Consider the following 11,937-nt stretch of genomic DNA (forward strand, 5'->3'; position numbering starts at 1 on the left):
GGGTGAGTTTCAAACCAGAGTTCTTGAAGTCCATATTGAGACAATAGCCTGAAAGTAAGGACTTGTGATTTTTGGAGGAGTCAAGATTTTTTGTTGTTGTTGCTGGTGGTGGTGTTTGTTATTTTTTAAGATTTATCTTTTTGAGAGAGACAAAGAGATTGAGCAGGGGGAGCAGCAGAGAGAGAGGGAGAGAAGCAGACGACCTGATGGGTCCATCCCAGGATCGTGACCTGAGCTGAAATCAAGAGTGGGACACTCAACCAACTGAGTCACCCAGGCGCCCCCGAAATCAAGCTTTGTTGAGGAAAGAGGCTTATAAAAGCCAAGCCCAGAAGGCCACAATAAAGAGTTTTTTAAATAAATGAGAGGGTAAATAGGGCAAGGGTTTGATGGAAGGGAAGTTCATGCAGTGTAATAAAGAGAAAGGCCTTTGGGTGCTGAGAGGAAGGGTCTGAGAAAGAGTGAAGGGCACAAGGTAAATGAGGTGTCCTCACTTCCTTACTCTACACTCTATAATGTTGGGTAGATAGGAGACGGGGGAAGTCCTCAAGGGAAGGAGATGAGTAGAAACAATGAGACAGTGAAATCAAGAACAGCAAGAATGGTACCCTATGTCACCTGGGAGACACATCCTGTGTAAGGAATGGAAAGTGGGGAATGGTATGGGGCAGAGGCACAGGTTTGTTTGCAATATGTAATAGAGAACCATTTGTCTTTTTAATCTATTTGCATATTTAACTTCCAAAAAAATAAAAAATATGCCAAAAAAAAGAAAATTAGTCATTTTTCACATATGGGTGTATAAATTTTGTCCACATGGCACCAGAATTTTTATTTTAATCCAGTTAATATATAGTGTATTATTAGTTTTGGAAACAGAGTTCAGTGAATCATCACTCTTAAATAATATTCGGTATACACCACTTGACCTCCTTAATGTCCAGCACCCAGTTACTCCATCTCCCCACCCCCGTCCCCTCCAGCAACCCTCAGTTTGTTTCCTATGATTAAGAGTCACTTATTGTTTATCTCCCTCTCTGATTTTGTCTTGTATTTTTCCCCTCCCTTCCCCTATGCCCCTCTGTTTTGCTTCTTAAATTCCACATATGAGTGAGATCATGTTAATTGTCTTTCTCTGATTGACTTATTTCACTTAGCATAATACCCTCTAGTTCCAATCATGTCATTGCAAATGCCAACACTCATTTTTCTGATGGTTAAGTAGTATTCCATTGTGTGTGTGTGTGTGTGTGTGTGTGTGTATACACACCACATCTTTATCCATTCATCTGTTGATGGATATCGGGGCTTTTTCCATAGTTTGGCTATTGTGGACATTACTGCTATAAATATTGGGGTGCAGATGTCCCTTCAGATCACTACGTTTGTATCTTTGGGGTAAATACCTAGTAGTGCCATTTTTAGGTCATAGAGTAGCTCTACTTTCAACTTTTTGAGGAACCTCCATATGTTTTCCTGAAAGGTTATACCAGTTCACATTTCTACCAACATTGTAAGTGGGTTCCCCTTTCCTGAGTGGTTAATTTTAGCCATTCTGACAGGTATGAGGTGGTATCACATGGTTTTCATTTGTATTTCCCTGATGATGAGTGATGTTGAGTATTTTTTCATGTGTCTGTTGGCCATTTGTCTGCCTTCTTTGCAGAAATGTCTGTTCATGCCTTCTGCCCATTTCTTGATTGGATTATTCTTTGGGTTTTGAATTTGATAAGTTCTTTATAGATTTTGGATATTAGCCCTTTATCTGGTCAAACATTTGCAAAATATCTTCTCCCATTCTGTCAGTTGTCTTTTGGTTTTGTCAACTATTTCCTTTACTGTACAAGAGATTTTTATCTTGATGAAGTCCCAAGAGTTCATTTTTGCCTTTGTTTCCCTTGCTTTTGGAGACATGTTTAGCAAGAAGTTGCTATGGCCAAGGTCAAAGAGGTTGCTGCCTGTGTTCTCCTCAAGGATTTTGATGGGTTCCTGTCTCACATTTAGGGATTTCATCCATTTTGAGTCTATTTTTGTGTGTGGTATAAGGAAATGGTCCAGTTTCATTCTTCTGCATGTGGCTATCCAATTTTACCAACACAATTTGTTGAAGAGACTGTCTTTTTTCCATTGGACATTCTTTCCTGCTTTGTTGAAGATTAGTTGACCATATAGTTGAGGGTCCATTTTTGGGCTCTCTAATCTGTCCCGTTGATCTATATGTCCTATTTCTGTGCCAGTACCATACTATCTTGATGCTTACAGCATTGTAATAGAGCTTGAAGTCCAGAAATGTGATGCCACCAGTTTTAGTTTTCTTTTTCAACATTCCCTTGGCTATTTGGGGTCTTTTCTGGTTCCATGACATGACATGGCATGACATTTTCACAATATTTATTCTTCCAATCCATGAGCATGGAATGTTTTTCCATTTCTTTGTGTCTTTCTGAATCTCTTTCATGAGTGTTCTATAGTTTTCTGAGTATAGATCCTTTGCCTTTGGTTAGGTTTATTCCTAGGTATCTTATGGGTTTTGGTGCAATTGTAAATGGGATCAACTCCTTAATTTCTCTTTCTTCTGCCTCATTGTTAAAGTCCAAAATTTTTAAAAAGAAATAGGGAAACTATTAAGCCTTTTATCTAGAATTACTCCCTAGGTAAGCCCACTCTCATCCTATATACTACTGCTCCTATTTCCATCAGTTGCCAATTCTCTAACACCATTCACAGCTATTGTAATAACTACTGCCCTTGTCGCCAAAGTGTCTCCCGACTGAGTCATTTCACTTGAGTAAGATAACTTCTAAGAATAAAGTATCAGAATTATTTTTTAAATGCTTTATAGGATAGAAATAAATATTTCTAGAGAGCTGAAAATTATCTTGTGAGCATCTCAACATTGAGGGCATGTTTTAAGACTCCTATTTTCACTAAAATCCAATATTTGTTTAAGTATTTTAGGTTGAAAGAGAAGCACCCTCACCCTCTCCCCCTAACTTTTATTGTTAATTTGCTTTTACAGCTATATGAGAATGTGTCTTTAGTCTGTTCCCTGAGGCACACATTAGCTCTCTTTCAGATCCAAGGAGCAGTCAGTAAGTGTTTTTAGTGTCTCTTCGTATTAAACACACTTGAGTTTCTTTGTAAGAAAATTATGTGTAGGGGTGCCTGGGTGGTTCAATCGGTTAAAGCCTCTGCCTTCGGCTCAGGTCATGATCCCAGGATCCTGGGATTGAGCCCCGCTTTGGGCTCTCTGCTCTGCGGAGATCCTGCTTCCTCCTCTCTCTGCCTGCCTCTCTGCCTACTTGTGATATCTCTCTCTCTCAAATAAATAAATATTGAGTATATAAATTATATACTCAATAAATATTGAGTAATAAATTATGAGTATACAAAGAGTATGTATAATTTCATTTATCTTTTCTTATTTAATATTTATGACCCCATGCTAAAAAACAAACCCTGTAAGCTTTATTAGTACAAAGCATCAGTAACATTTGGATGACCATACTAAGTTAAGCAAATGTCTCTGAGTTCCCACTATATGCCAAGCAAAATTTAAATCAAGAGAATTCTGTAACCAACCTATCAATCTATTGTATATATTTATAGAGGTCTTGATTCCCCCCTCACAGAGAATAGTTTGGGAGATAGTTGTTCATAGGAAGAGGTCTAGAAGAACAGTTAAGGAAAGTCCTAAAACAGCAGCTGTGCAACAGACCTAAAGATTAGCCAGCCCAGATTAAAGCAGAAGGATGAAGGGCTCCAGAAGGAAGGTCCAGAGAGAAGAAAAGATTGATGGGATTATATAGACTACCTTATATGATGGAGTCTTCAGAAATATATATATTATCAGGAAGAAGGAAAGAATGACAGTAATATTTTAAGGAAAAAGACTGAGCAAGTAAGGAAATAAATCATAGTACAGAGCCTAGTATGCTATTAGCAAAATTTACACTCATAATTAACATTAATTTTTTTAAGATTTTATTTTTAAGTAATCCCTAAACCCAACTTGGGGCTCGAACTTAAAATCCTGAAATCAAGAGCCACATGCTCTACCAACTGAGCCAGGCAGGTACTTCTAAACGGTAATTTTTTAAGGTGATATCCACCAGTTTTTTTCCTGGAAAAATTACTGTTTTCTCTTTGTAACTAACAGGTAATTTGTGGCAATATACTGTGAGACTGTATAAATATGTTGTTTCTCATTAAACATTTTTCCACTGTTTTTTTCATGCTTTGATGATTCTTGCCTGAATCTATTATTATGATGATGATTGCAAAATGGAAATGTTCTCTTATTTTTAAGATTTTAATTATTTATTTGACAAACAGAGATCACAAGTAGGCAGAGAGACAGGCAGAGAGAGGGGGGAAAGCAGGTTCCCCCCTGAGCAGAGAGCCTGATGCGGGCTCTATCCCAAGACCTTGGGATAATGATCTGAGCTGAAGGCAGAAGCTTAACCTACTGAACCATCCAGGCGCCTGCAAAATGGAAATGTTCTTACCCATCATTCCAAACAGTATTTATTTGTTGGCATTATTTTGTAAGGAAGAGGTTTTTTTTTCTCCCATTTATTTGTTGATTCATTCAGTTATATATTTATATCATCAAAGATTCATGAATTTTTATTTTATCAAGTAGATCATAATCTATTCCTATTATGATATAATTTAAAACTCTGTTTTGTCTAAGATTGAACCAATGGAAGCACCTTCAGGCTGTTTCCTATGTTCTTTTTTTTTTTTTTTTTTTTTTTTTTAAGATTTTATTTGTTTATTTATTTGAGAGAGAGAGAGCACAAGAACATAAGAGTAATAGAGGGCAAGGGACAAACAGACTCCCATGGAGCAGGGAGCCCAACAATGCTGGGCTTGATTCCAGAATGTGGGGATCATGACCTGAGCCCAAGGCGGATACTTATCTGACTGAGCCACCCAGGTGTCCCTCCTATGTTCTTTTACCCCAACATTTGAATTTAAAATTTCAGGGGCACCTGGTGGCTCAGTCTGTTGAGCATCAGACTCTTGGTTTAGCTCAGGTCATGATTTCAGGGCTATGGGATTGAGCCCTCCATGGGGCTCAGTGAGGAGTTTGCTTCTCTCCCTCTCCCTCTACCCCAAACCCCACCTATATGCACTTTCTCTCTCAAATAAATAAATCTTTTTCAAAAAAGTTAAAAAAAAAATTCAAACACAGTATAGAATTTTGAAGCGAACATCTATATACCCACCACCTAGATTCTAACATTAATATTTTATTATCATATGTATTTATAATATCACACATCTATCTAGTCATTTGTCTATCCATCTATCCATTAATTTACCTTACTTTTTGGATATATTTCATGGTACATTGAAAACATAAAAAAGGAAAAGTAGAATAAGTAATTTGATGAATAGGTGATGAGAATCAAAAGATATTTAAATGATATCATCAAATGTCATTTAAAGCCAACTAATCAAATAGCAGAAGGAAGTGAGGAAAGGGGAGACCAAATAAGAAAAGGGCATTAGTATAAAGGTAAATATTAAAATATATATATAAACTTTCTAAACACCAAAAGAAAACTAAAAAGAGCAAGTAGGCCATATGGAGGAAAAAAGTAAAAATGATACACTCAACAAATAAAGCACAGAAAGGTATGATGAAATTGATATCAAATATAACAATCATATAATAAGTGTAATTGGGTTTATATGAACCAATGAAAGGAGAAGACAAAATTTTATATTGACTCAGAAAGGAAAACTCAAATGTGATAGATTATAAAATTGGCCACAAATTCTTCCCTCCCTTCATCTCTGGCTTTGCAGTGTGATATTATAGATCTTTCCATCAAGGGGTGGAATCTTTTTCTCCACCCCTTAAGTCTGGGCTGTTGATTTTAATTGCTTTGGCCAGGGGGCATTAGCGATTGTCATGCCAGTGAACACTTCACTCATTAGGGCTGGTCCCCTCTAGCAGCTCTTGAGACCCTATGACCTCTGTGTGTGCAGTCTACCCTGTCAAGTTATGAAAGACACATGGCCCAGTCATTCTCCTAGCCCTTGCCAACAATCTGCTAATCATCAGACATGTGAGTGAGGCTATCTTAGATAATCTAGCCTCCAGCCAGACCCCTGCTGACACCAGACACATGAGCAAGCCCATCAGAGATTGGGGGAACCAGCCCAGACAACACATACCACCCAACCAACAGAATCATGAGCTAAATAAATGACTCGTGTTCTAAACCACTAAGTTTTGATATGGCTTATTAGGCAGGAAACATTAACTGACATACCACCACTGTGGTACATACAGGTGATACACCTTAAGTAAGTGGTTCAGAAAGGATAAATAGAAAGGAACAGATGACTATACACTGGACAAATGGAAAAAACAAGAATGCAAAGGTTGGGGTGCCTGAGTGGCTCAGTCGGTTAAGATCTGCTTCAGCTCAGGTCATGATCCTGAGGTCCTGGGATGGAGCTCTGAGGCAGACTCCCTGCTCAGCCAGGAGTCTGCTTCTCCATCTCCCTCTGCAGTACCCCCATTTGTGCTCATTCTCTCACTCTCTCTGTCAAATAAATAAAATCTTTAGAAAAAAAAATGCAAAGGTTGTTATCTTGATATCAGACAATTGAAGACAGAAAGACTTAAATACAATTAAGAACACTTCACAATCCTAAAAGATAAAATTTCCAAGGAAAAAAATGTAACTAAAGACTACAAGTAAAACTTTTTAATAACTGTGTATCAGACAACCTAAAATCCATGTACCGAATATGTTTATACTATGTACCAAATAACGACTGCCATCACAAAAAAGCTACACGATTAAATTTCCAAGTAATAATTTCAAATCTTGTGGCTCAATGGGTTAAAGCCTCTGCCTTCAGCTCAGGTCATGATCTCAGAGTCCTGGGATCGAATCCCACATTGGGCTCCCTGTGCACCAGGGAGCCTGCTTCCCCTTCTCTCTCTGCCTGCCTCTCTGCCTACTTGTGATCTCTGTCAAATACACAAATAAAATATTTTTAAAAAATAATAATTTCAAATCTTTGGGCCAAGTCTATGAGTAGATAAAGGAATTAAAAGGACTATTGCTCAGGGATGATTTAAAGAAGATAGACTTGGAAGCAAGGTAGGTGGATTAAAAGTAATAATGTATAATACCTCATTCTGAGACATGTGGCCTTGCAAATTATAGGGCAGATGAGAAGGTATATTCTACTTTGTTATTAGGCTGCACTCTATGAAAATTAGTATTTGTCTTTGGGAGTTGGTGATTCAACAGTAATCTGCAGTACCTTTAAGAGAACAAAGTGACTCATCTACCTACTTTTTGTGGTCTGGATAGTCAAAGTTCCCCACCCAAACTTGGACTATGAGGGGACTTTACTGCTCTTACCCACCACACTCTCCCAGAGGGTACTGGTCTAGTGGTTCTCAGAAGTAATTCTGTCCCCCAGAGGACATTTAGCAATGTTTGGGGACATTTTTGGTTTTCACAGTTTGCGGGGGTGGAGGACGATGGGGGAGGCATGCTCCTGGTATCTGGTACGTAGAAGCTAGTCATGCTACCTACAATGCACAATACAATGCTCCACAACAAAAAGTCATCTAGTCCAAAATGTCAATAGTACCAAGGGTGAGATTGACTCTGGAGAAATGCCCTTTTCAGAACGGGCTCCAAATGTTGAGGAATATGCTGCTAGGGGTATAATCCAATCCATTGGAAGGGGTGGGTTGTTCCAAAGAATGAAGAAGACTTTCTCTGAGAGGCAAGAAAGAAGCATTGTTTAGAGAGATCGGTGCTTAAGAATAGGGGAGAAAAATTAGGAAGTGGGTATAACAGTGAGGGTTGAATTTCATAAGGACTTTTCCATTAACTAAAGAGAAAGGCATTATCACTTGTTGTAGTTTTTTTTTTTTAAGATTTTATTGATTTATTTGACAGAGATCACAAGTAGGCAGAGAGGCAGGCAGAGAGAGAGGGGGAAGCAGGCTCCCTGCTGAGCAGAGAGCCCAACGCAGGGCTTGATCCCAGGACCCTGGGATCATGACCTGAGCCGAAGGCAGAGGCTTTAACTCACTGAGCCACCCAGGCGCCCCCACTTGTAGTTTTTGTCCCAATTCTCACTAAATCAGAATGAAGGAGCCCTCTGCTGACCCCAGGAAGAAGCAGCTACCTCCTATCCTGGTGACTATGTCCAGAAGTTCCAGGTGGTAACCAGCAGCAATGTGACAGGTGTTCACATGGAAATGAGAGCACCAGAGAGGAATACACATGTGAGAGCAGGGTACAGAGTACAACTAAGGGGTTTAAGATAAGTTGTTCTGTCTGGTAAATGTCAAGGTCCTCTGACCTCCTAAATACCTTCACTTATAAGGATAATAGCCTTATTCTCCAGTTTGTTTTTTGCTTTTAAATTTGATTTATGGAGTTTAAAAGCACCAAGTTGGAGGCACCTGGGTGGCTCAGTAGGTTAGGCGTCTGCCTTTAGCTGAGGTCCTGATCCGGCTCAGCGGGAAGACTGCTTCTCCCTCTCCCTCTCCCCCTGCGTGTGTTCTCTCTCTCTGTCAAATAAATAAAATCATTTAAAAAAAAAATAAAACAAAATACTCAGGAATAAATTTAGTCAAGAAGAGAAAGATCTATACACTCAAAACTAGGAAACGCTGATGAAAGAAACTGAAGAAGACGCACAAGAATGAAAAGAGAGCCTGTGTCGATGGATTGGAAGAGTTGCATTGTGAAAATGTCAATACCAGGAGCCTGGGTGGCTAAGTTCATTGGGCAACTGCCTTCGGCTCAGGTCATGATCCCGGAGTCTGGGAATCGAGTCCCGCATCGGGTCCCCAGCTCCATGGGGAGTCTGCTTCTCCCTCTGACCTTCTCCCCTCTCATGCTCTCTCTCACTCACTCTCTCTCAAACAAATAAAATAAATAAATACAATAAAATGTCCATACTGTACATCTGTAGATGGAATGCAGTTCCTATCAAAATTCCAATGGCTCAGTAGGTTGGGCCTCTGCCTTCGGCTCGGGTCGTGATCTCGGGGTGCTGGGATCGGGCCCTGCCCATCAGGGAGCCTGCTTCCTCCTCTCTCTCTCTGCCTGCCTCTCTGCCTACTTGTGATCTCTGTAAAATAAATAAATAAAATCTTTTTAAAAAATTTCCAATGGCATTTTTTACAGGAATAGAAAAACAACCGTAAAATTCATATGAAATTACAAAAGACCCCGAATAGCCAAAAGAAAAAAAAAAAAAAACCCTGGAGAAAGCCAAAAGAAAAAAAACAAAAACAAACCTGGAGAAAGAACAAAGCTGAAGACATCACTCTTTCTGCTTTCAAGTTATATTACAAAGCTGTAATAATCAAACCAGTGTGGTATTGGCATAAAAACAGATATGTAGATCAATGGAACAGAACAGAGCCCAGAAATAAATCCATGCATATTTAGTCAATTAATTTTTGACAAGGGAGCCAAGAATATACAATGAGGAAAGGATAGCCCCTTCAGTAAATGGTGTTGGGACAATTGTATATCCATCTGCAAAGGATGAAACTGGACCTCTGTCTTACACTATACCCAAACACCAACTCCACATGGATTAAAGACTTGAATTTAAGAAGAACTCTTAGAAGAAAATGCAGGGGATAAGCTCCTTGACATTATTTTTGGCAATGATTTTTTTGGACTTGACACAGAGCAAAAGCAACAAAAGCAAAAATATAAAAATGGGACTAAATCAAACTAAAGCATACCAAAAAAATAACAGGAAAAAAAAAAAAAACATCAGCACAACAAAAAGAAACTATGGAATGAGAGAAAATACTTTGAGACCATATGTCCAATAAGAGGTTAATATAAAAAATCTGTAAGGAATTCAACAACTCAATAGCAAAACAACCAAACAAAACAGATAACCCAGTTAAAAAACAAAACAAAACAGGCAAAGGACCTGAATAGATGATAAACAAATGGCCAGCAGGTACATGAAAAGATGCTCACTAATCATCAGGGAAATGCAAACCAAAACTACAGTGAGCTATAAGCTCACACCTGTTAGAACAGCTATGATAAAAAAAGATAAATATTAAATGCGAGCAAAGACGTGGAGAAAAGGGAACCCTTGGACATTTGTGAGAACGTAAAACCACTCTGGAAAACAGAATGAAATTTTGTCAAGAAATTAAAAATAGAAATACCATGTGATCCAACAATCCTACTTTTGGGTATACATCCAAAGTAACAAAATAATTATTTCAAAGAGATATCTGTACCTCACTATTCATTGTAACACTATTTGCAATAGCCTCAGCCTAAGTATATGCTGACAGTAAGAATGATTTTATGTATATATAAGTTCAGCCATAAGAAGAAATTAATCCTGGGGCGCTTAGGTGGCTCAGTGGGTTAAAGCCTCTGCCTTCGGCTCAGGTCATGATCCCAAGGTCCTGGGATGGAGCCCTGCATCTGCTCAGCAGGGAGATTGCTTCCCTTCCTCTCTCTCTCTCTCTGCCTGCCTCTCTGCCTACTTGTGATCTCTGTCTGTCAAATAAATAAAATCTTAAAAAAAAAAAAAAAGAAGTTAATCCTGTCATTTGCATCAATATGAGTGAACATGGAAAGGCATTATGCTAAGTGAAATAAGCCAGAGGAGGAGAAATACTGCATTCTATCATTTATATGTGCCTCAGAGAAAAAAAAAAAAAAAAAGTCAAACTCCTAGAAACATAGTAGGATAATGGTAGACAGAGGCTGGGGAGGGGGGATAAGGGCAGGTTGGTAACGGGTACAAACTTTCAGTTATAAGATGAACAGTGTATGAGGATCTAATGACAGTATAGGGACTACAGTCATTGAAATTTGCTAAGAGAAAACTTAAGTGTTCTCACACACACACGAAAGTGATGGAAGGTGGGAATTCTTTCACAATGTATATCAAAATATCACATTGCACAATTTAAATATATTGCAATCTCTTGGGTCCTGGGTCCTGGGATTGAGCCCCACATCGGGCTCTCTGCTCAGCAGGGAGCCTGCTTCCTCCTCTCTCTCTGCCTGCCTCTCTGTCTACTTGTGATCTCTATCTATCAAATAAATAAGATTTTATTTATTTATTTGTCAGAGAGACAGCGAGCGAGAGTGAGCATAGGCAGACAGAGTGGAAGGCAGAGTCAGAGGGAGAAGCAGGCTCCCTGCGGAGCAAGGAGCCCGATGTGGGACTCGATCCCAGGATGCTGGGATCATGACCTGAGCCGAAGGCAGCTGCTTAACCAACTGAGCCACCCAGACGTCCCGATCTATCAAATAAATAAATAAAATCTTTTTTTAAAAAAGTGGGGTTAAATATATTGCAATCTCACTTGTCAGTTCTACCTCCATAAAGTTGAAGGAGAAAAAAAAAAGGTGAAAACGAAACGATGAGAAAGATGGGGAAACTGCTCATTCTCACAGACCCCAGTGTCTTCTACCTCTGCCCCACAAGGTGTCACTGCTGAAACACGGAAGATCGGCTCTGTCACCAACGCTCACCAGATGGAGCTGTTACTGAAACAAGTACTCAGTTCCAACGTTACAAACACCAAGGTTCTTTCTCTTAGGACACACAAGAGCGAAATTTATAAAGACTGAGCAGGAAGCCTGTCCTCCGGGCCAGCAAGGTTAGGTCCAAGCTACCCTCTCCTTTGTGGTGAATTGCTCCTGGGTGGCCCTTGTGTCTTGCTGCCGTCTCAGGTCGGGGCCCCTTGAGGGCGTTGAAAGTGCTGTCATAACACTAACCCTCCTGAAGAAAGCAGCCTGGGTCTCAAAAACTTCTTCTGAGAACTTCCTTCCTTCTTCCCGGGAGACCTCCCAGAAGTCTGCGAAAGTGGCTGACTTGCTCCCAAAGAATCTGACAAGAGGAGCAGCATTCACAATTCCCAAAGTGCCCAGC

The sequence above is a fragment of the Mustela lutreola genome, chromosome 2 (genome assembly GCF_030435805.1).
Source record: "Mustela lutreola isolate mMusLut2 chromosome 2, mMusLut2.pri, whole genome shotgun sequence".
In the NCBI taxonomy this organism is placed as follows: domain Eukaryota; kingdom Metazoa; phylum Chordata; class Mammalia; order Carnivora; family Mustelidae; genus Mustela; species Mustela lutreola.